Source organism: Macaca fascicularis, chromosome 11 (assembly GCF_037993035.2).
Source record: "Macaca fascicularis isolate 582-1 chromosome 11, T2T-MFA8v1.1".
Taxonomy (NCBI): Eukaryota; Metazoa; Chordata; class Mammalia; order Primates; family Cercopithecidae; genus Macaca; species Macaca fascicularis.
Genome location: NC_088385.1, coordinates 52,448,567 through 52,474,548, shown reverse-complemented (window position 1 = coordinate 52,474,548; position 25,982 = coordinate 52,448,567). Strand labels below are relative to the sequence as shown.

General features: G+C 35.9%; 1 protein-coding gene and 1 non-coding gene across 3 annotated transcripts in view; one reads left to right on the top strand and one right to left on the bottom strand.

Annotated features, from left to right (window-relative positions):
* The window catches only part of ARID2 (AT-rich interaction domain 2), a 189,404-nt gene that overhangs the window by 132,819 nt on the left and 30,603 nt on the right, over positions 1 to 25,982 (bottom strand). The window lies entirely within an intron of this gene.
* Positions 3,106 to 3,244, top strand: LOC123567777 (small nucleolar RNA SNORA64/SNORA10 family). Its single transcript, XR_006690880.2, has one exon. It is a non-coding gene; the product is annotated as a small nucleolar RNA SNORA64/SNORA10 family (small nucleolar RNA).

The window sequence follows — 25,982 nt, the reverse complement described above, 5'->3', positions numbered from 1 at the left end:
CTGCAACCTCCACTTCCTGGGTTCAAGCGATTCTCCTGCCTCAGCCTCCTGAGTAGCTGGGATTGCAGGCATCTGCCATCACGCCTAGCTAATTTTTGTATTTTTAGTAGAGACGAGGTTTCACCATGTTGACCACGCTGGTCTTTAACTCCTCACCTCAGGTGGTCCGCTCACCTCGGCCTCCCAGTGTGCTGGGATTACAGGCATGAGCCACCACACCCAGCCTGATTCAGATATTTAAATTTATTAGTATTAGTTTTACTTTACAGGTTTCTCATTTTTTTAATCTCCTCCATATTTATAGCTATGTGTTCTTCTGATACTTAATGTTGTACATTTGTGTTTTCTACTTTGTTTCTAGACTACATTTGCTAGTGAATATTCTATTTTTATAAAATTTTGTAGCATATGCCAAATCCAATTCCACAATTTCAATTTATAGCCCTTCTCACATGTCATCTTTTTAAATCTACTCTCTCTTTTAAAAAAAAAAAAAAACTTACTAGTGTCCCTCCTTCATCCTCAAATTTTCCCCTTAATTCTCTGTAACTTTTATATTAATACTTTTTACACCTCCCCTTTACTGGTCATTTAACAGTTACTGAGGAAACAGCAAGTTTTATCTTGTACTAGAATTGTTCTTCCCGAACTGGCCCACAAAATATTTGTTCTTCAAAATCTTAATAGATACTGTACCATAAAAGGATTCCATATCAATTAACTCTGAGAAATATGGGTTTAAACAGGTTCCTTTAAGCTAAGAGCACTTAAAGTATGTTAATGTGCATTGTGAATCTATAGGATACAATAAGCAGCTTTTGTCAGATTCACAAATCCTTCCTGAAACTCCCACCCACAAACCTATCCATATCTTACAGGCAGTTGGTGAAATACTGCCCTGAGAAATTCAGTCAGCAGCAACCATCTTCATTTTTAAAAGCCTGAAAAGCAGAGTTATGGTGAAGCCCTTCAAACCAATCCAAGTAAAGTACTTCCAAGAAAAATTATAACAGATAAAGTGGAGATTCCTTTTCTTGGTGAAAATACATCCATTACTCTTGCAAGACTTGGTACTTACCGGAAGGCTAGCAGGTAATGATCACTGATAATCTGACCTTTATTCCAAAACATAATCAACACATTTTAAGGGTTTAGTTATAAAAAGCAAGCACTGAGAATTCAATTGATAAAATTTGATGTGCCTTTCTTATACACTTGTAAGTATTTTTCTTATATTCCGATAAACCACAAGCACTGGTAAGATGCCTTTCCTATATATCAACAACTAAGTTGGGCGGGCGCAGTGGCTCACGCCTGTAGTCCCAGCACTTTGGGAGGCCGAGCCGAGCGGAGGCCTGGAGCTCAGGACCAGCCTGGCCAACATGGTGAAACCCCATCTCTACGAAAAATACAAAAATTAGCCAGGTATGGTAGTGCACACCTATAATCCCAGCTACTCGGGAGGCTAAGGCATGAGAATCACTTGAGCCCAGGAGACAGGGGTTGCAGTGAGCCAAGATCGCGCCACTGCACTCCAGCCTGGGTGACACACTGAGTGAAGCGCCATCTAAAAAAACAAAAGAAAAAAAAGTAGTGCAAGTTACAATCAAGAAGACATTTCTTTTAAAAAATGTTTCAGTTTGTTAAAAATGTACAGAAGGTTAACATGTAAAATACTGAAAATAATTTGGAAAATTTAAGATTAAGGACTAAATATAAAAATATGGAACAAAATATTTTTACTATCTTAATAAAATTATTATATCTTATATGATACTTTGAAATTAGCATACTGTGTCTAACTCCAAGATTGATCTAGTAAGTGTATAATTACTCACAGATGATATGTATGTATATATAGTGTATATGTGTATATATGTGTACAAATTTTTTAATGAAATATATAATCAAATCTGTAATTGCCTTATCCTGGCTGATTCATTTCTTTTACTAGGTTTTCATTCTCTTACAATGTGAAGATGGGTCTTCATGGCTGATCAAATGCAACAGAACAGGTTCTTTGCAGCAATATTTACCACTTCTCTAAAGTAGTGGTTCCTTAACCAGGACTGATTTTGCCCTCTAGGGTAAACTTGGCAATGAAGAGACATTTTTGGTTGTCACAACAGAGATGAAACCTACTGTATGTAGTAAACAGAGACCAGGGATACTGCTACACATCATACAATGCACAGGACAGCTCTCACAACAAAGAATTTTCCAGCCCAAAATATAAATAGTGCTGAGATTAAGAAATCCTGCTATATATAACTAAGCAGTGTGTCCATTCCCAAAAGGTGTCATGGTTATACAGTAAGTATTTTAAGTGCAGAGGCCTATTACTCTTCCTTTCCAAGGCTGCTATATTAATGAATATCACCAAATTATAAACATTTATAGCATAACATTTGAAATGATTTGAGCCAATGAAGTTGTCTGCAACTCAGGAATCTTTAAGAGTAGAGGAAGTATCTAAATTTAGCCACCAATCCTTAAGTCCATACCTTGTTAGTAATTTTCTTTGAAGCTTATCCTCTAGGAAAATTCTCAGTAAGAGCTCAAAGGGAAAACATTCCCTGAGGTGTGTGTTTGTTTGTTTTTAACACATCAATAAGATTCTTCATGGGTTTCACACTTGAAATTCATTTGGCTATATAGAAATCCACACATTACCCCTTGGCTCACATTTTCTTTCCTTGAGTATCTTAAATACATTATTCCATTTTCTTCAGGCATAAAGCAGTGCCGTTTAAAAGTCAGATGACAAACTTTTTTTCTTTCTCAGTTATTCAGTCTTTTTGCCTGGTGCCCAGTAAATTGTTTTTGCTTTAAAGTTCATTGATTTTATGTGCATTTATATCAGTTGTCATTGTTCTGCGTAAATATTTTTAGGTATACAGTGTGCTGTTTCAACGTGTAGTTTCAAATTTTTTTTAATTTCAAGAATGTCTTATTATAGCTTTTAGAATTTGTTCTGTTTCCTTGGCATCGTTTTCTTCAGGGACCTGTATTATCCATATATTGCATTATCTTTGTTTTCAATATTGTTTTCTCTTAAATCTTTTAGCAGTCTTTTTTTAACAACAACAACAAAAAAACAATTTCCTTCCCTCAGCTCTGCATAATTAAGTTATACTTGGCTTCACCCATTTGACTTCTGCAACAGGGAGAGAGAGAAAAGATGTCCGTGGCGCATCAGATTAGCCTTATGGTGGTCTCTCTCTCCTTGAAGGGCACAACAGATCCTGGGTGAAAAAGAAAACAACAATTTCCTTTCTTCACTTTTTATCGCTTTACACATTACCTGTGCTTTTTTTATTCACTCTTGAATTTCCACTAAATTGAGGCTCATTTCTGAAACTGTATATATGTATGTTTTTGAGATAGAGTCTTGATCTGTCTCCAAGCTGAAGTGCAGTGGCACAATCATGGCTCACTGCAGCCTCGAACTCCTGGACTCAAGAATCCTCCTGTCTCAGCCACCCAATAAGCTAGGACTATAGTCATGCACCACCACAGCCAGCTAAATTTTGTGTACACAATTTTCCTATTCTTTCCCGAATTCTATCACCTTATTTCCGAGTTTTTAAAATTCCTATTTATATTTTTATGTTTTCTTTCATAACATTTTCTTAATTTCTTTTAGCTTGTTTTGAAAGAACAGGTAATAGTACTCATTTGTTTTGGGGGCATGTCTTTCTGACTTGCAGTCATGATCTTTAAGATATTACTTTGTTCCTTTTTTTCTTTTTCCTTTATATTAACTTTCTCTCAGATTTCACTTCTAACATTTTCTGTTACTAATTTTTAAGTGAAATCAGTTTTTCTGAACTTCGAGATGGAGGCATGGTCATTCTGTTGTTTTTGTGTGGTCTTCAAAAAGCAGCTTGTTTTCACAGATTTTTCTGGTTGTGTTCTCCTCTCCCACTCATCTGAATCTTCTCTTTTATCTCTATTGTCCCTGTAGTGCTCAATTTGGACTGCATTCCAGCATTTTCCTCTTAGTTTGGGTTTTATCCCTAAAGGGAGCTATGGCTGCATAGTTTTGATACTTCATAATGCCTAGATTATGTATCCCCTTCTACTTTACAATATATTACTTGTACCCATTCTAATTCCACTTGCTTTTCTGAAATCAGCCCACTGTATTTTCTAGTAAGTAGATTATTTTGGGGTTTTCATATTTTCTGGTCCGTCAGACAATCCATTGTTTCTCCATGCTTACTCCCTCATAGAGTCTTGCTCTGATTTGGCCCCATTCTCTTGTATTTAAGGCTCATAGAAATATCTCAACATTTAGTTTTTTGCAGATGTTTTGCTTTGCTCTTCAGGCAGGCAGTTTCTAAGAAGGCTCCCAATGGTTCCTGATTCCTGCTATTCACCTCACTGTATAATTCTTTCCCCTTAAGTAGAGGATGAACCTAGTGACTTGTTTTAAGATCAGAATACAACAGAAGTGATAAGATGTCACTTCTGAGATTAGGTTACATAAAGACTCAACTTCCATCTTGTTCTTTTTCTCTCCCACTTGCTTATTCTGAAGAAAAACAGTTGCCCTACAGTGAGCTGCCCCACGGAGATGCAAAGAATTGAGGGAGGCCCTCCAGCCAACAACCAGCAAGAAACTAAGACCCTCATTTCAATGGGCCACAGGGAAATTAATTCTGTGAACAATCACTGAGTTTGAAAGCAGACTCCTCCCTAGTCGAACTTTGAGATAACTGAAACCCAGGCCAACACCTTGACTGCAGTCTTGATTGCAACAGATTGATTGTGAGAGACTCTTAGCTAGAGTCTAAGCTAGAACTAAATTGTGCCTAGATTCAGAGCTCACAGAAACTTTAAGATAATAAATATCTGTTGTTTTAAGTGCTGGGTTTGAGGGTAATTGGTAATGCAGCCATAAATAAGTAGTACAATTTCTTTCAGCTCTGTTTTTATGGGAGTGGGGGATTTAGTGAGATGGAAAACTACTGCATAAATAATTTTAAAAACAAATATTACTCTTAAAAGTAAACATTATATTTTTCTTTAATTTTGGAGGCCAATTTTAACAGCTAAGCAAATAAAATAATATCCGCTGTGCACAGTGGCTCACACCTGTAATCCCAACACTTTGGGTGGCTGAGGCAGGTAGATCGCCTGAGGTCAGGAGTTTGAAAACAGCCTGGCCAACATAGAGAAACCCCACCTCTACTACAAACAAAAAATTAGCCGGGCGTGGTGGGCGCCTATAATCCCAATGACTAAGGAGGCTGAGGTAGGAGAATCACTTGAACCTGGGAGGCAGAGGTTGCAGTGAGCCGAGATCGTGCCATTGCATTCCAGCCTAGGCAATAAGAGCGAGATTCCATCTCCAAAAATAATAATAATAATAATAATAATAATAATTTATATCAATTTACCTTAAAATGTAAACGTACTCTACTGTTTAGTTACCAACGAAGCAATTCCTTCTTCCCTTCTCAGATAAATTATAGTATCATTAATTCCAACATGTATTACCACATAAAAATCATTTATTTTCTAACAGCTTGAGTTTCCCAAATGAAAAAAAGCAGATACTAATCACATCACTTTTCATATGAATAAAACTTATACAGAAAACAAAACAGTGCAAAGTACTCCTCCCCCAAAAGGCAGAAGTCATTTATCCCAAGTTTTTAAATTCTTGTTTATGGTTATTCTAATTTTCAAGATAAATTCTATTCCCTCGTCCCTAACTGCAGAGTAAGTTACATCAGAGATTGTCACTTTGTATCAGCAATGTCTACAAAGTGTTTGGCACACTGTAAGTGGTTAGTAAACACTTGTTGAATGAGTAAGTCTATCAAAATCTGCTAAACTATAACCAGCATTTATTTAGCATTTACCAACTACTAGGCAATCTGCTAAGTAAGTACTTTATATGTATTAACTTTCACAATCCTTATAAGAAACTATTTTTAATCTTATTTAATAGATAGGGAAACTGAGGCCTAGAAGTTAGACAATTTATCCAATATAAACATTGTAAGCAAATGACATAATCTTAGTAAGTTACTAAAAAGTCTAATTTCAAAGCCGTGCTCTTACATTCCTGCATTATAACAGCCATTCCTAAAATCTGATAAATGAGCAAGGATTTATTTTTCTATAGAAAAATACTTCTCAGTATGAATTCTCTCTTGCTTTTAAAGCTGTTTTATTTCAATAATATTATTGAATAAATTATTATTTTAATAAAACTGTCAAGTTTTGTTGATTTGGCAAAACTAAAAGAAGACAGAAAACTAACGAGAATTACTCTAAAAATCCAAATAATGATCAGAGGCAAGACCTAAAGTTCAGGTGAAAGCCTATTAATCAAATGATGATTCCCAATGGACCCTCTCACCATTACAATGACCAAATATTTCCAAATCTCCTGGCTGTTGACAATGTTCTACTAAATTACATTTTAATTTAAATTGATAAAGTCCAGGTATGATTTTTTAAATGTTCAAATAATCCACTTAAAACCATAATGTAAAATACCATTTTCAGTATTTTGACAATATTTGACAGAACAAAGTACAATTTTTCACAAATGAAATAATATTTTTAAAATGTAATTATGATACCAACTGGTGACAACGGTATTATTTTATAGACATTTTACATCCTGCTAGTGGATGTTAAATTGGATCAGTGTTTCTGGATGGCTACTTGGCAATATACATTAAGAATCTTGAAAACATTTATATTCCTTGACTCAGTAATTACCCCTCTAGAAATATAAAATGAAATAATCAGAAACATTATAAATAGATTTACAAATAAGAAGGTTCACCACAAAATTTATAATATTAAAGCAAAAGAGTAACTTAAATGTATGACAATATAAAGAAGTTAAAATTATGACACAAATACGAAGTTATTAAAATCATCTAAAAACTAAAGATATGGAAAAGTTATTGCTTATAATAGGTTAAAAAAGTAATAAAGACATGAGTGATGCCAATTTTAAAAATTTATTTTTTAAAAGACTGGGCAGAAATAAACCAAAATATTAATTGTAATTATTTTTGAGTGGTAGGTCCACATGGGATTTACAGTTTCTTCCAGATATTTTTTCAGATGTTTGCAGGTTTTCTATAATTAACAAGTATCAGCTTTAGAATGAAAAAACAGCCCATTATTTTCCAAAGATTTTAATTTGGATTATTACATAAAATATTATATGATTTTTGAAGTATAATAACATGCAAATGAAGCATCATTTAAAATTTTAAATTAATTTAAATAAAAATTAAGTTGAAACTCTGAAAAGACTGATTTTCTTACTAACCTAAGTAAACACACTGTGTAGGAAACTACATAAACTGTATATAACTTCTGAGCAAATATAGATCAATCTAGGCCCTATATAGTCTTTTTCTTATTATTACTCTCTCTGTAGTCTTTTGTTACTTCTCTCTCTCTCTCTCTCTCTGCCTTCTCTATCTATACACACACAAAAACAGCACTAAGTACTAACATACATTCAACTTATGAATATTCTTTTTTACACAGAATGTATATATTCCTGGCCTCTATCCAGAGTTATGATGAGGTTAGATGCCCTGAAGTTGGGATTAAAGTGAAAAATAGCAAATTAACACCATAAGAGGTTACCTCGGCCGGGCACGGTGGCTCAAGCCTGTAATCCCAGCACTTTGGGAGGCCGAGACGGGCGAATCACGAGTTCAGGAGATCGAGACCATCCTGGCTAACACGGTGAAACCCCGTCTCTACTAAAATACAAAAAAAATTAGCCGGGCGAGGTGGCGGGCGCCTGTACTCCCAGCTACTCAGGAGGCTGAGGCAGGAGAATGGCGTGAACCCGGGAGGCGGGGCTTGCAGTGAGCTGAGATCCGGCCACTGCACTCCAGCCTGGGCAACAGAGCCAGACTCCATCTCAAAAAAAAAAAAAAAAAAAAAAAAAAGGTTACCTCTACTCTGCCATCTACATCCTAAATCTATAATAAGGCATTTTCTGGGGGGCAGGGGGCAGGGGAAACAGGTATAAACTGGGATTTTAACCATTCCTTTTTTTTTTTTTTTTTTTTTTTTTTGAGAAGTCTCACTGCTCACTGCAACCTCTGCCTCCTAGGTTCAAGTGATTCCACTGCCTTGGCCCCCCGAGTAGCTGGGATTACAGGCACCTGCCATGCCCAGCTAATTTTTGTATTTTTAGTAGAGACAGGGTTTCACCATGTTGGCCAGGCTGGTCTAGAACTCCTGACCTCAGGTGATCCACCTGCGTCAGCCTCCCAAAGTGCTGGGATTACAGGTGTGAGCCACTGTGCCTGGCTGGTTTTAACCATTCTTATTAGTAAAATTACTAAATAGTCCAGTTTGTTAAAAATTTTACTTGTTGAATATAATATAAACTTTAAAGATAATAGTCCCTGTACTTAGTCCCTATAATCTATGACAACGCTAAGAAAGGCTAATGTATAATAAGCTAAACTGACACAAAATACAAATTAGTTTACCAGCAAGAATAAAATATGTAGCACCTACCTTGAAAGATAATTAGGGATAGACTCAAGTTAAGACTTTAGTAGTAAAATCTGCATATAAAAAATTTGACTTACACAGAGAAAAATTAAGGTCACCAGTTGAAATATCTCAATATTAATGTACTGCTTGTGCATTATTAAGAAGGCCCAAAGATTTGCAAGCTATAGATAATAGCACAGCTCCATACATTCAATGTGATTGTATCTTCTATATATTATACACAATACACTATCATCTCAATGGCAATTGAGTCATTATGGATAATTAATTAGAACATTAATACTTATTACACTACAGTTAAATTCTCAAATAGACTGACAGTACTATTATAAGTATCCAAATCTGGAATTGTTTTCCACCACTATTTAAAAGAACATCTCTATATAATATATACTATACTATGAACTTTTAGAATATATTTTTAGACTTTTTTTCTTTAAATGATTGCAGTATTCAGCATACTACCTCTTTTTATATATTATCATCCTAATTTCCATTTTTAAAGTTTCCTTTTTTATATAATACATTTAAAATATAGAGACGGAGGCTGGGCACAGTGGCTCGCGTCCGTAATCCCAGCATTTTGGGAGGCTGAGGCAGGTGGATCACTTGAGGCCACAAGTTTGAGACCAGCCTGGCCAACACGGCAAAACCCCATCTCTACTTTAAATAAATAAATAAATAAATAAATAAATAAATAAATAAATAAATAAAATCTCTACTTAAATAAATAAATAAAACAAATAAACAAGCTGGGCATGGTGGTGCGGGCCTGTAATCCCAGCTACCAGGGAGGCTGAGGCACAAGAATTGCTTGAACCTGGGAGGCAGAGGTTGCAGTGAACCAAGATCACGCCACTGTACTCTAGCCTGGACGACCCGGCAAGACTGTCTCAAACAAACACAAAAAAAAAATAGAGCCGGCATTCACTATGTTGCCCAGGCTGGTCTGGAACTCATGGGCTCAAACGATCCACCCACCTTAGCCTCCCAAAGTGCTGGGATTATAGGCATGATCCACCATGACCAGCCTCCATTTTTAAAGTTTCTATAGAAGCATATGAATTCTTTTAAAAAATCCTTTGATTTCATGTCTCAGGAATCTGTTTAACTTAGAAGCTCCTTAGTATCAAACGATCATACTCCCACAGTACAAGATTTTAAATTAAATCTCTTGAGGGCTTTTTTAAAATAGTTATTTAAACGAATACCTATCCTGATCCCTTGAATTATTATTTCCACACTGTCTTTCTTTAAATGCTTCATGTGAGCTATCTGAGTTCAGCCAGAAATTTGGACAGTTTATCTTCCCACAAGTAATAAGAGTTTAAAATGTGGTAGGAACAAAAGGAGAACAAGAACAAATATACTGGATTAAAACCAAGTGAACTTATTTCAACAAGTCACTCTCTGTAGAGCAGTTCCTAAACATTAGCAAGGTTCAGAATCACCTGGAGGACCTGTTAGAAATAGACTGCTTGGCCGGGCACGGTGGCTCACGCCGGTAGTACCAGCACTTTGCGAGGCCGAGGCGGGCGGATCACGAGGTCAGGAGATCGAGACCATCCTGGCTAACACAGTGAAACCCAGTCTTTACTAAAATTGCAAAAAATTAGCCGGGCGTGGTGGCGGGGGCCTGTGGTCCCAGCTACTTGGGAGGCTGAGGCAGGAGAACCGCGTGAACCCGGGAGGCGGAGCTTGCAGTGAGCCAAGATGGCGCCACTGCACTCCAGCCTGGGCAAGGGAGCAAGCCTCCATCTCAGAAAAAAAAAAAAAAAATAAGACTGCTTGGCCCTAACCCCAGAGTTTCTGACTCAGTAGGTGTGAATATTTGCATTTCTAACAAGCTCCGAGATGATGCTGATCCCACTGGTCTGGGGAACCTCACTTAGAGAATCACTGCTGTAGTCTCATGAAGTATACTGTCTGAAATAAAAATTGTAACATGTCAAAAGTTCTCTAATTAGAAGCACATATCTAAATATATGTAAGCAAATACTCTCTTGCCTAACATTATATTAATTAGTTACTCAAGTAAATTATTTCAGAGAAAAATGGTACCACCAGATTTTCACCAATTATTACAACAATGTAGGTTAAAACATCTTCAAAAGGTTAAGTTTACCTGCTAGAAATTACTAAGATAAGCAACAGCAATAAAGTACTTAAAGCAGCAAAAAGAAAAATACGAGTCCTTAATAACTTATGAAATGAAGGAAAAGATTAGTTCCTTAGTATATTTAAACTAAATTCTATTTGCATCCATCTGGCAGTAAAATTAACACAGTATGCCTTTATGTTAGACACACCTAAAGTGGAATCATGACTTCACCAAACTACTTACCTCATATGACATTGGCTGAGCTAATGAGTTAAAGTTTCTCCCTTAAAACAGAGTTCCAATATAGCAAAACTTTAAAATGCTTTGTAATGTCATTCTCCCTTCAACGAAACTACTAACGTATCAAATTGTAAGAACAGTAATGAATAAATTTTCAATAAAGAATTCAGAAACTTCTGAGAGAGAAAAAATTTGAAAACTTAAAATTCTTTTCTCACCTGGATTCAGATGGAGTCTTACTGGATGCAATAAGGATGCCCTAACCAAAACCCAAGGACATAAAAGAGCAATGAAGCCTCTTAGATAAAATCACTATTGCACATAGAAATAGACATTCTGGAAGACTGAGTCAGGCATAGAGGGCAGTGATCCAAAAATAGTTCTAGGTTTTCTCTGAGATGGCAAACACCGCAACCTTTCTGGAGCTAGACATTCTGGTTGTCAGCTTATGTCCTAAAGTACTAGCATGAAAATATAGTTCAGCAAACACTAAAAGAAAGCATCATTTTCCCTCAAACCTGCAAGAATCATGGCTCATAGGATGAATGCACAATCACCCCAGGCCAGGGTTTCTCATCCTTAGCACTATTAACATTTCAGGCTGGGTAATTCTTTCTTGTGGGGGGACCATCGTGAGCATTATACATTATTCAGCAGTATCCTAGCCACTATTCACTAAATGCCAGCAGCATTCCCCAGTTATGACAATCAAAAATATCTCCAGACATTGCCCAATGTTCTCTGTGAAGCAAAACTACCCCTTATTGAGTACTGCCATAGCTCAAAATCAAGAACATCAGTAAATTAAAAATGTTTACAAATAATCTAAGTTTTAGATGGAACAATTCTCTGGCCACAATGCCTCATAAAACTCAAGTATTCAACAAATGTTAGCCACTATTATTATCATTTTGTATGTGTACATGGCTGCCTAGTGTGTTGGTAGTAACAGGAGTCTGAACTCACTTCCTGTAATAGTTAACAAAAACGTTTAGAAACTTGGGAGGGAGGAATCATCAACTTAGAGTACCACCAGTGCTGCATACTGGGACACTCATGGGAAGCCATAATTTATATCCCAAATGATAAAAAAGTATATCACAATTCATATTAAACACAACACACAAACATGTACACACATGGATACATACACAGAAAGGGGAAAAAGATGCTAAAAGTTGACCTACCAACCTCAAAGTTCTAACACTCAAGTGAGACGCATACAAATGATTTGACAGGTATGATAAACAAGTAAGTTTCCAGGAAAAGGTGATTTTTAAAAATAAGCCAATTCAGCCCCAGCTTATACTCTAAGTTTACACCAAATGATTCAAGGAACATGTAAGGGTCCTTTATTCTTGCAACAGACCTTCACACTAAAAATTAGGTTAACTAAAAACCTGAATATAAGTAATTTAGTAATGTCTTTAAGTTAACATTATTATATTAGAACCTAGAAATACAACTAGTATTTGGTATAATCTTATAAACACAAAACCTCAGTATTTTTAATTCAGATTCAATAATGAATAATCTGCCTTCACAATGTTTCCCTCACTCAGGCAATACAATGTCTTTTAAGGAAGTTAAAAGTTTTATAAACTAGTTACAAGATAATTGAATGCAGGAAGCTACTATATATTAAAAAAGGTTTCCACTCAAAGGAAGGATCTTAATTTCCAGTCACAGGGGAAGATAAATAACTTACTGCTATTTCCCTAATGCTCTGGTTACCCATTCCCACACCAACTGCTGTAAGAAGGTACATCTGTCCCCAACTAAGTCTATTTCTTGCAAAAGCTGGCGAAGAATCTGTACTAATTTTTCTTTCAATGTTTGGCAGAATTCCCTAGTTAAACCATCTGGGCCTTTGCTTTACCTTGTAGGTAGCTTCTTAAAAAAAAATAATAATTCAATCTCTTTATTTGTTATAGGTCTATTTAAACTTTTTTTTAAGTCAATTTCAGTAGTTTGTATCTTTCTAGAAAGTTGAACATCTAATCTAAGTTATTTAATTTATTGGCATACAGCTGCTACTATTCCTTTACACTACTTTTTACTTCTGTAAGATTGGTAGCAGTGTCTCCTCTTTCATTTCTAATTCTAGTAATCTGTGTTTTCTTTTTTCTTAGACAATCTAGCTAAACATTTTGTCAAAATTGTTGATACCAGCTTCTGATTTAACTAATTTTGATTTAACTAGTTTTTCTTTTATTTCATTAATTTCTTCTTGAACCTTTATTATTTCCTTTCTCTGCTTGCTTTAGGTTTAGTATGCTCTTCTTTTTCAGTGTCTTAAGGTAGACGGCTGTATCAATTTGAAATTTTTATTCTTTTTTAATAGACATAACTACAGATTTTCCTCTAAGCACTACCTTAACTGCACTCATAAATTCAGTTTATTATTTCTTCATTTTCATTAATCTCATAGTATTTTCCAAATTTACTTCTGATTTCTTCTTTCATCCCCTAGTTACTACAGGAACATGTTCCATTTCTACATATTTTTAAGTTTCCCAAATTTCTTTCTGTTGGTTGCTAATTTCATTCTATTGTGGTTTGAAAACATGCTTTGTATTATTTCTTTTTACATGTAATAAGGTTTCTTTTACAGTGTCGCATATGGTGTTTCCTAGAGAATATTCCGTTTGCACTACAGAAAAATTCATATTCTGCTACTGTTAGATAGTGTTCTATAAATGTCTGTCTGGTCTGGTTGACTTATAATGCTGTTCAAGTCTTACATTTCCTTGTGGATCATCTGCCTAGTTGTTCTATTCCTTACTGAAAGAGGGGTATTAAAGTCTGCAACATTATTTTTAAATTGTCTATTTCTCCCTTTAACAGTTTTTGCTTCATACTATTTTGGAGCTTTGTTGTTAGATGCAGATATTTACAATTTACAATTGTTATGTCTTCTTAATGGACTGCAATTTTTTTACCAATATAAAATGTCCCTTTTTAGCTTCGGTAACTTTTTTTTGTTTTAAAGTCTATTTTGCCTGATATTAATATCGCCACTCCAGCTTTCTTATGGTTATGATTTGCATAATAAATCTTTTGTCATCCGTTTATTTTCAATCTATATATTTGAATCTGAAGTGTGTCTCCTGTCGAGAGCATATAGTTGAGTTCTGTACTTTTTATCCAGTCTATCTCTAGCCTCTGCCTTTTTTTAATGTCTGTAAACAGGGTCTTGCTGTGTTACCCAATCTGGCTCTAACTACTGGGCTCAAGCAATCCTCCCACCTCAGTCTCCTGAGTAGCTAGGACTACAGCTGTACTTTACCACACCTGGATTCTAACTTCTGAATTGACTGATTGATCCATTTACATTTATTGTCATTATTGATATAACTAGATTTTGACCTGCTAATTTACTTTTTGTTCTGTGTGTATCTCATGTTTTTGTTTCTCCATTCCTTTTTTACTGCTTTCTTTTTGCATTACATCAATATTTCCTAATGTAGCATTTGTCATTGATTTTCCTTCGTGTTGCTCTAGGGCTTCCCATACACATCTTATCAGATTCAGCTTCAGATTTATGCTAACTTAATCACACTGAGATGTGAAGATGTTACTCCTATATAGCTCTATTTCCTTTTTCTCCTTTTTGTGATATCATTGTTATATACACCTATAAATGTTATAAGCTGAACAATACTTGTTATAGTTATCACTTTACATAATTTTACGACTTTTTTAAAAGCTGAGTGAATAAAAAGAGCAAAGCATGTTTGCTCTTTTTTATTGTTTCTGGTTCTCTTTGTTCCTGTGGCTTCAAATTACCATCAAGAGTTATTTCCTCAGTTAAGTACAGTTTTGTGTCAACAAATCTCCCTTACACTGTAACTGGCAAATATATTGCATTTTAATGTATACGGGCCCAAAGACATTATATATATATTGTTTACACATTTGCTTTTTAAGACAGGGTCTGGCTCTGTCACCCAGGCTAGCGTACAGTAGTACAATCATAGTTCACTGCAGCCTCAAACTCCTGAGCTCAAGCAATCCTCCCACCTCAGCCTACCAAGTAGCTAGGGCAACAGGCATGCAATGCTGTGCCTAACTAGTTTTAAAAAAAAATTTTTTTTTTTTTTGTAGAAACAGAGTCTTGCTATGTTGCCCAGGCTGGTCTCAAACTCCTGGCCTCTGGTGATCTACCTGCCTCAACTTCCCAAGGTACTAGGATTACAGGTTTCAGCCACCCCACCCAGCTCACAATTGCTTTTTTTTTTTTTTTTTGAGATGGACTCTCACTCTCTTGCCCAGGTGGAATGCAGTGGCACAATCTCAGCTTACTACAACCTCAGCCTCCCGGGCTCAAGCAATTCTCCTGCCTCAGCCTCCTGAGTAGCTGGGATCACAGGCGTGCGTCACCACCCCTGGCTAATTTTTGTATTTTTAGTAGAGATGGGGTTTCACCACTGCGCCCATCAATTAAGAAATGGAAAAGAAATATGCACTTATACTATCTTTTATAATTATATAATTACCTTTGCTGGTGGTGCTTTTTGTCAATTTTGTGTGTGTGGATTTAAATTACAATGTGGGATCGCTGGCTTTCAGTCCAAATAACTTCCTTTAGTACTTCTTATTGGTAGTGACAGGAGGCAGTCAAATGCCAGGCACCCCACCTCCAAGCCAAAGAAAGTTTCAAGCCTGAAAGCCAAGCTACAAGTCACATCCATGGACCGGATTGAGAACTTGTCTTCCCATTTGGTGCACTTTTCTCTGATTGATCTCTACCTTTCAACTATTTTACATATACTTACTCTTTCCTAATTGGTTTTCTACCCTGCTGTGCCCACCTCTGAGTGGTGCCTTTGCTTTAGCCTTTCTTTACATACTAAGAAACCAATCAGCACACACTCCTCTATTCTGCGGCCATAAAAGCCTCAGACTCAGCCACACTGAGAGAGGGACCACTTCCGCATCCTCTTTCAGCTGAGAACTGTTCCGTCATTCAATAAAATTATTCTCTGCCCTCCTCACTCTTCAACTGTCAATGTTTCCCCATTCTTCTTGGGTGTAGGGGTAAGAGCTTGGGAACCACTGAATGTGGGTACAAGCTATAGCACAGGTTAGCTGGGGCACCCCTGGTCTAGCTGCAGGCTGTGCTGGTGCACAAGCCAGACTTGGCCCATATGGGACAAGTAGACAGGGTGCCCCACTGCTGTGACCCTCGCAAAGGGGCCAAAAAAAAATCCTGTGTCATTATAAAGCATGACTGCTAGCAACAAATTCTCTGAGTTTTGTTTATCTGGGAATATTTTTATTTTGCCTTCATTTTTTAAAGATAGATTTCCTGAATACAGAATTCTTGGTTGACAGGTTTGTTTTTTTTCCCTTTAAGCCCTTGATCTTATCCCACTGCATTCTGGCCTCGATTCTTTTTGATAAGAAGGCAGTTATTAATTTCATTGGGGTTCACTTGTAAGTGATGACATGTTTTTATCTTGCTGCTCTCACGATTTCCTCCTTATCCTTAAACTGTGCTATGATGTGTCTGTGAATCTCTCTGCATTTATTCACTTGGGGTTCACTGAGAGTCCAAGACATACAGGTTAACGTTTTTCAATAAACTTGGTAATAAATTTGGCAATGAAAGAAAAATGTTCAGTCCTTCTTCCATTTTCCGTTCTTGTCTCTGTTCTCTCCGGGTCCTCCCATTATGTGTATACTGGTACACTTCACGCTTCCCACATTTCTATGAGGTTGTGTTGATTTTTCTCCATGATTTTTTTCTCTTCATACTCCATAATCTCTGTTGATCTATCTTTAAATTAATTAATTCTGTCTTCTGCCAGTACAAATCTGTGACTCAGTCCCTCTAGTGAACTTTTCATTTCAGCTTTAATGTTTTTCAATTATAGAATCCCACTTAGTTCTTTTTAATAATTCTGTATCTTTATTGACATTCTCTATTTGATAAAAAATTGTCACCATACATTGCTTTACTTATTTAATGGTGATTTTATTTATTTCTCTGAACATATTTACAATGGCTCTCTGAAGTTAATTCCAAAATCAAGTCACTTTCACAGGCAGTTTCTGTTCCCTGCTTTTTTTCTGGTGTATAGCTCATTCTTTCCTGTTCTTTGCATATCTCACAATTTTTTGTTGGGAACTGACCATTTTATATATTATAGCCACTCTGGATCTTGATTGCCCCACTCTGGGGTATGTTACTGTTATTTCTTTAGTCACTGGCTGGATTGTTTTAGTGAAGTGTATTTCTCCCTATCTCCCCTGTGTGAAGCCCCTCATGTTCCTCCTCAGGAGGCACAGCCTTGGATAGTCGCAAAGTCACCATGAAATGACTGCTTTGGGCAGGGCACTCTTTTTCTCTTTCTTTGACCACATCCAGTTGTTAGGCATCACCAATTGCTGGCTGATTACTCCATCGTTTTCAACAATGTGCTGAAGCATCGTTTGCTTCACAGGTCAATGAAAACAAATCTGGGTTCCTTTAAAGGAATAGTTTCAGGGGCCAATGTTTGAGATTTGTTCTGAACCCAAAAAGACTCCTCCCAGCTCTTCATTTCCCTGGTTCTCTCTAGCAAACTAGCCCTTCTACAGTTTATATATCTCCACTGCACCTACCAATCTCCTCCTAACTGCCTCTCACCACACCCTCCTGTTTTTGGATACTCTTAGACCTGAACTTCTCCCTACACTGTTGCAAATGAAGTTAGTTTCTTTAGAAAGAGATTTAGAACTCTGTCTTACAGCATACTTCTCCCCCTAGGCAAGTCTCTATCTCTGGAGCTGGAGGACAATGGTGCACTTATCTTTGAATGACAACCCAGTTAGAGGACAAAAACACTTGGTGGAGTTGGGGCAATAGCCTCAGGTCTCAACTTGCCTCTCCCAGTGTGGAACTGCTGGATTACAAACTGGGGCATGGGTGACTGTGCCTTCAGTATTCCCAGTGGTACTGTACACAGGTACAGCCTCTGTACCATGAGTAAAAAATAGTGAGTTCCTGCCTCTCAGCCCCACTCATCCAGAACTTGACCTCATCAACAGGCCGCTGGAGAGTAAGATTTAAAAAAAAAAATCTTGATATCCTGGTCCTTTGAGAAAGATACCTTCCAACTAGGAAATAAAGGAACAGGTAATCTTGTACTCTTGGCTATACCAGTCTGGAATGAAGTTTCCATCTCAATGAGCTGGGAAAGAGGAAAAGGAAGTGGGTCTTGGTTCAATACCACAGTAATTCAATGTTCTGACTAAGTTTTAGTAGATTTTCTTGAATAAATGTCTTTTCATTTGCTATATGCTCTTACGACCATTTCTCGAGACTTCAAATGACTGCATTTTCCGGTTTCAATGGAAAGTGGGTCTACAGAAAGACTCATGCTGTCCTGTTGAAAGTATACTGTCCCAAATAAATGTATAGCTCAAATGTGTCTTAATGATTTCTTATGGCATCTCCTTCACTACATTCCTCTTTCACAGAGATAACTACTAGCAACAGTGTGAAGTAGAGATTTTTTTCCGCATACCTTCAACAAGGAAGATGTACAAACTATAGTTTCACAGAAACATCCGATACCACACACCATCATTCTCCCCAGAACCCAGAGCTTTTTCTTTTTTTTTTTTTAAGAAACAGAGTCTTGCTATGTTGCCCAAGCTAATCTCCAACCCCTAGGCTCAAGTGATTCTCCTGCCTCCGCCTCCCAAGGAGCTGGGACTACAGGCCCCTGCCACTCCACCTAGCTCAAGTTTGTTGCTATTTGTGCTGACCTGCCATTCCTGCCCAGTCTTTAGAGATTTATTTCCTCACATACAGGACTATTCAAAGCATGGAAAGTATTTTTTATTTTCAAGTAACCATGTAAGTAACTAAAGCATGAATCTTGCAAGAAAAAAACTGAAAAAAATAAACTTTATAAAAATTTAAAATTCTTCCTTTTTTCATGAGAAAACGAAAGCACAAGCCATAGACTGAGAGAAAATACTTGCAAATCACTTACTGGGTAATATTCAGAATATATAAAGAACTCCAAAACTGAACACAAAGAAAACAACTCAATTTCAAAGGTGCACAAAAGACTTGAAGAGGCTCTTCACTAAAGAATATATAAAAAATGCAAATAAGAATATGACAGTACTCAATATGACTAGTCATTAAGGAAAAGCAAATTCTAGCCAAACTAAGATAAAACTACACACCTATGAGGATGGCAAAAAATAGACTGGCCATATTGAGTGACAACATGGATCAACTAGAATTTTTAAAACACTGCTGCTGAGAATGTAAAATTTTTTTTTATTGTTGTTGTGTTTTTGTTTTTTTGTTTTGAGACAAAGTTTCGCTCTTGTTGCACAGGCTGGAGAGCAGTGGCACGGTCTTGACTCACAGCAACCTCTGCCTCCCGGGTTCAAGTGATTCTCCTGCCTCAGCCTCCCAAGTAGCTAGGATTACAAGCTATTTATTTAAAAGTTAAATATAAGCCTAACATATTCAATATACAACACAAAATAATATGTTCATTGTGGTCTTATTTGTAACAGCCAAAAACTGGAAATAACTCAAACGCCTATCAAGAAGTGAATGTCTAAACAAATTATGGTATATCAACACAATAGAATACTACTCAGCAGTAAAATAGAAATGAACTTTGTTATATGAAACAACATGGATCAATTTCAAAATAATTTTGTTGACTAAAAGAGTACAAATTATATGATTTCATGTATATAAAATCCTAGAAAATGCAAACTGATTTGTTATGAAAATAACAAATTAGTGGCTGCCTGGGGATAGCAAGAGGTTATAAGGGGGCAAGAAAAGACCTGAGGGTGATGAATATGTTCATACTTGACTGTGTTAATAGTTTCACAGGATACACTTATGTCAAAACTTACCAAATTGAATACTTTATACAATTCAAGAAGCTAAATTGTACAAAGAACATTTTCAATTCACTGTACATCAATTATATATCTCAATAATGCTTACTGAAGACAGAATAAAAAGACAAATCACAGTTTACATGAAAATATCTGCAAAACATATACTTGATGAAGGACTTCTACCCAGATTATTCTGAAGAACTCAAAAAATTTAATTAAAAAAAGAAACAAAACAAACAGACAAAAAAAAACCCAGGCCAGGTTCAGTAGTTCACACCTCTAATTCCAACACTTTAGGAGGTTAAGGCAGGAGGATCACTTGAGCCCAGGAGAATTCAAGATCAGCCTGAGCAACATGAGACACCATCTCTACAAAAAGTTTATTTTTTAATTAGCCAGAATTGGTGGCCTGTGCCTGCAGTCCCAGCTACTTGAGAGGCTATCATGGGAGGATCACTTGAGCACAGAAGCCAAGGCTGCAATGAGCCAAGATCGTGCCACTGCACTCCAGCCTGTGTGACAGAGATAGACCTTGTCTCAAAAAAAAAAAGAAAAGAAAAAGAAAACAACCCAATAAAGAAATAGGCATGGGATCCAAATACTTAGTTACTTCACCAAAGAATATACACAGTGGAAAAAAAAATACATTAAAAATGTTCACATTCATTAGTCATTTAGGGAAATGCAAATTAAAAGAACAATGAGATATTATTACATATCTTTTAGAATGGCCAAAATTAAAAAATTAACAATATCAAATGCTAGCAAGATTGAGGGACAACTGGACCTCACATATTGATAATGGGAATGCAAAATTAGTTCAGCCATTCTCAAAAACAGTTTAGCAGTTTCTTATGAGATCAAATAAATATTTAAGGTATAACCCAGCAATTTTACTCCTTGGTATTTACCCAAATTAAGTGAAAATTTCCGAAAAACTTATATGCAAATGTTTATAGTGTTTTTAATCACCAACTGGAAGCAACCCAAATTATTCCTCAACTAAAAAAGAATAAAGAATCTTCAGTATATCCACACAACAGAACACTAACAACACAAAAGAATGAATTCTGATAGAGACACTATGTATAAATCTCAGATGTACTGTACTAAGAAAAAGAAGACAGGCTTAATACAGTATTATTTCACTTGTATCACATTCTTGAAAAAGCAGAACTGTAAGGGTATAAAATAGATTAGTGGTTGCCAGAGACTGAAGATGGAGAGCTGGACTGACTACAAGGGACAGAGGAATGTGAGGGATAATAGAACTGTTCTACATCTTCATTCTGGTGGTTCTTATGCAAAGCAACTGTTTGCATGTGTCAAAACTTGCAGGGCAGTACTAAAATGGGTGAATTTTACTGTGTGTAAATTATATTTAATAAAAAGAGGGGAATGGTTTCACTACTGAAGTAATGTCAAGCAAAAAAAAAAAAACAACTCCGACAACATAAGAGTCAGCTATTTTCTAATCTGTGTTCTTTCACACAATCGCTGTTTTGAGTTCCACCACCAAGTATGACTATAATCAGGAAGCACAAGATAAGGGTAGAAAATTTGCCTTTTTATGTAATAAAAAATAAAGGTTAATTACTAAAATAATTTTAATAGTTAAGTATACTAGTCTTAAATGAAAAAGTAGTTATGTCCATAGGTAAGTCTAATATTTACAAAAACTAGTTGAGAAATGGTGATCACATAAACTGCTTAAGAAAGTGGGAATTATTTCTCATTTATTTTGTTTTTACATCTGAATGTAAAACATACAAGCACACAATGAATAAGCAGCTTTTCAGTGATCATTTCTATTTGCAATTTTCTATAAATATTAAACACTCTAAAAATTAAATGGCTCTGTATAATCATCCCAAACATAACCCTAAAACCAAAAAACAAACAAACAAAAACCATTAACAATATAAAAATGACAAATTCTCTAGGTCTCAGTTCCCTCAACAAAAGCAATCAGCGGGGCACAGTGGCTCACACCTGTAATCCCAACATTTTGGGAGGCCAAGGTGGGGGTATCGCTTGAGGCCAGGAGCTGAAAATTAGTCTGGGCAACACAGAAAAGCCCTGTGTCTACAAAAAAATTTAAAAAATTAGCCAGGCATGGTGGCACACGCGTGTAGTCCCAGCTACTCAGGAGGCTGAGGCAGGATGATCCCTTGAGCAGAGGAGTTCAGGGCTGCAGCCTGGGTGACAGAGACGCTGTGTCTAAAAATAACAACAGTAACAATCTCCTCCAATTATTTCCCTCTTCCACAGGCAAAACATTTTATGACCCCCTTTTTTGTGTGTGAGTCTGAGACTCACACTGTCATCCCGGCTGGAATGCAATGGCGTGGTCTTGGCTCACTGCACCTCTGCCTCCTGGGTTCAAGTGATTCTCCTGCCTCAGCCTCCCCAGTAGCTGGGATTACAGGTGCCTGCCACCACACCCGTAATTTTTTGTATTTTTAGTAGAGATAGGGTTTCACTATGTTGGCCAGGCTGGCCTCGAACTCCTGACCTCGTGATCTGCCCGCCTCGGCCTCCCAAAGTGCTGGGATTTACAGGCGTGAGCCACCGCGTCTGGCCTCACATTTTATGACTTTAATGGAATTTGCTGTTACTAAACTATATTGAATATAATTTTTGTTTTGAAGAATCAATAGTAATACACAATTCTTATAAACCTATTAAGTTAAAACTTCTCATTGGAGAAGTCATCCTGGTCTTATCGCAACATTACATACATAAAACACTTAGCACAGTACCCAAGACACAATCAGCACCGAATAAATAGTAGCTGTTATAGATCACAATACTTTAAAAGTCAGTTATATTTCTATCATAAAAGGTTTTTCAAATATACTGTAACCAGAATAGCACAATTTGATGCATGAGGAAAAAAAAACAGAAATTGTTAAAGACAAACTTGTTCTCTTATCTCCTCATTAAACCACTTTAATATCCTAAGATATTCTGAGAATTCCAAAGAAATTTAATCATTTATAGCTACTACCTTTAGAAGTAAGATATGGGTTTTGGTTTCTGAAAAGTTAAGAGACTAGCACCATCTGCTGGTATACTGGCTTGTTCCTATGAACCCCACTCTACAGATGATGCTAAGGTAATACAAACATTGCTGGATCTCAAAAACCAATTCAACAACACTTGAAGACATTGATAATGGTAGGGTATTTTTAGGGATGCATAGAGCACATGAAAGCCAGAGTCTACTCACTGATGGAAAGTACAAACTAGGGTTAAAAATTCTACTTGGGTATACTTTTTACTAGGCTGAATTTTCTTCTGCAGATTATTGCCTATGCTACCACTACTTTAGTGTAGAATCTAATCAGCAGTGACAGTGAGATATCAGACTAAAACAAGATAGCAGGGAGGCAGGTGCCCTACTTATGTAAGCAGTGCCTACAGACAAGTGTCCCTAAGAAACAGGAGAGAGCCGCGTGTGAGAAAAACACCAAGTATGGTTGAGCTCAGTGTACGTCCATCTCTCACTCTCTAAATATACCAGCATTTTATGATTATAGAAGATTAACAAATGGGAAAAATTAAAGAGATATTTGAGAAGCATTAATATGGGAAAGGTAAACACATATTGACAATAAATAACCTCATTCAAGAAAAATCAGAACTAATCAAAAAAAGAACTTTAAACAGTCATAATAAATAGCCTTGGGCAGACATGGGAAAATATTAGAATACAAAGCAGGAATAAACAGTTAAGAGAAAGAAACAAAATATTGGCTGTAAAAATATATATAATTATTGCAACGAAGAATTTTAAAATGGTTTGAATAAGAAAATGAATAGAGCTGATTTAAGAATGAATCTAGGAAATGTTCCAGAGTCTCAGAAAGCGACAAAAAGATTAATAAAGCACAAGTTAAAACAATGTGGGGAAAGTAATATTAGTGTAAATATCTACCCAAAAGGAATTGCATAAGCAAAGAAAATAAATGAAGAATTTGAAAAAATGACAGAATTCTGCAGAATTCAATACATGAAATCTCAGATCAAAATGGCTTAAAGTGCTAAGGGGAAAAGATAAGGAAAAAAAAGTCTATACCTAAATGTACTGGAGTAAAATGTAAGCCTTTCAAAGACAAAATTTTAAAAGCTTCTAGCAAGAGGAGCAGGGGAAACATCACCTAAAAAAGAGCAGGATCAAATTGATACCAGATTTAAGAACACTACCGGGACAGGAAGAGGACAATAAAACGTTTCCCTATCCTCAAAATATTGAGGTAGAAAAACAAATCTATGCTTAGAATTTTGTATCAAGGTAAATTATCACTTAACTGTGAATGGTAAACATATTATAGGCAGACAATGCCTCAATGTTTACCACAAAAAAAAAAGACCTTCTTTCAAAGAACATTTGAAGAATGTAATCTAGTCAGAAGAGAAATGTATCCAGAAGAAAACAACAAAATATGGGAAGGAAAAAATTTTAGAAGATGTATTGTTATCTTAAAACAAGTGTATTCATAAGAATAATTAAAACATCACATCACCCTATTTCAAGAAAGTAGGGGTGCAGTGGGAGAGTATCCTAAAGTTCTTGGAATTCGTTGGGCAGGGAAGGGAGAAGAGTGAGATTCAACTTGGGACACTGAAAGGATATGATATAAAACGGCAGAGCTAAGTTCTAACATAGCAATAATCACATTAAATTCAAATAGGTTAAACCCAGAAGACATATTCTCAGTTTAAATGTAAAACAACGATCCAGGCCAGGAACAACGTAATCTGTAATCCCAGTGCTTTGTGGGGCCAACATGGAAGGACTGCTGAAATCCAGGAGATTCGGGCTCCAGTGAGCTATGATCACACCACTGCACTCCAGCCCAGGCAACAGAGCCAGACCCTATCTCTAAAAACTAAATAAAAATTAAATTTAAAAATTAAGTTAAGAATCTAAAACAAATAAATAAAACCAAGATCCAGCAAAGCTAAAAAAAATAAAGAAACGAAAGGTACCTAAAAAATATGAACCAAAATAAACCCACCATAGTATCAAAAGTATTTAAATTCAAAGGCAAAGGCAATAAAAGACAAATGGAAACATTATATACTGGTAAAAAAGCAAATGTGAATACATAGATATACATACAGCCTCAATGTACATAAGCAACAACTAAAAATCTGTGTGCAAAAGCAAGAGATTAACAATTCTAATTAGAAGTTTTTAACAAGCCTTTAGAAAATGACAAAAAAAAAATTAAAAAACCCAAAATTTGAAAAATGCTACTTTGAAAGTCTGGTATCATATGACATATGTGACATCACAACAAACATAAACTATATTCTTTTTGAGCTCACACAGAACATTCATAAAAATTGACCATATAAAAAAAAAGTTGACCATGTAATAGCCTAAAACACACTCCAATTACCTTCCCAAATCAATGAAATACAGACTCTGTACACAAAGTATAGAGCAATAAATTAAAATCAACAATGAAAAGAGAACTTTAAAAATATCATATCTGGAAATTAAGCTGTGGATTAAAGAGAAAATTCTAATTATAATACTTTGAGATGAATGACAAAATTCATGTCTTTGCTGTTCATGCAGTGTTAACAAAAAAGAAAATGTATGCCAAAGTATGTGAAATCTAACTTAAGCCTAAAGAGAAACGAATTTGAAAGATCAGAAAATAAGAATCATTTAAAACATACTTAAGATACTACCAAATAATATCATATATATGAAAAGGCGCTTGTTAAATTATAAAACTTCCCAAATGTAAAATCTTATTTTTATATGCACTTACGCCAGGCATGCACTTGCATGCCTGTAGTCCCAGCTACTAGGCTGAGGTGGGAGAATCACTTGAGCACAGGAGATTGAGAACACCCTGGGCAACAAAGTGAAACCCCATCTCAATCAATCAACCAATTGGTGCAATTATAATTTCCTAAATTTAATTTTAGTTGGAACTCCCGATAAAAAATATTACAATAAATGGAACTAATTAATAGGCATGTGTTTACCCACAAGAAATATGAGATCTAAAAACATTAACATACATATTTTCCTCTATTTCAGTAAGATAAGTACACCAATTACCTTTACAATTTTAAAACTGAGAATTTGGGGAAAAAACCCTAAAATCTTATAGATCATATTGCAATTTAAGAGGACCACTGCATCATTAAGTCATCATTTTTCCCTTTCATGGAAAACAACTATAATCAAAAGTGCTCATTTTAATAAAACATTACT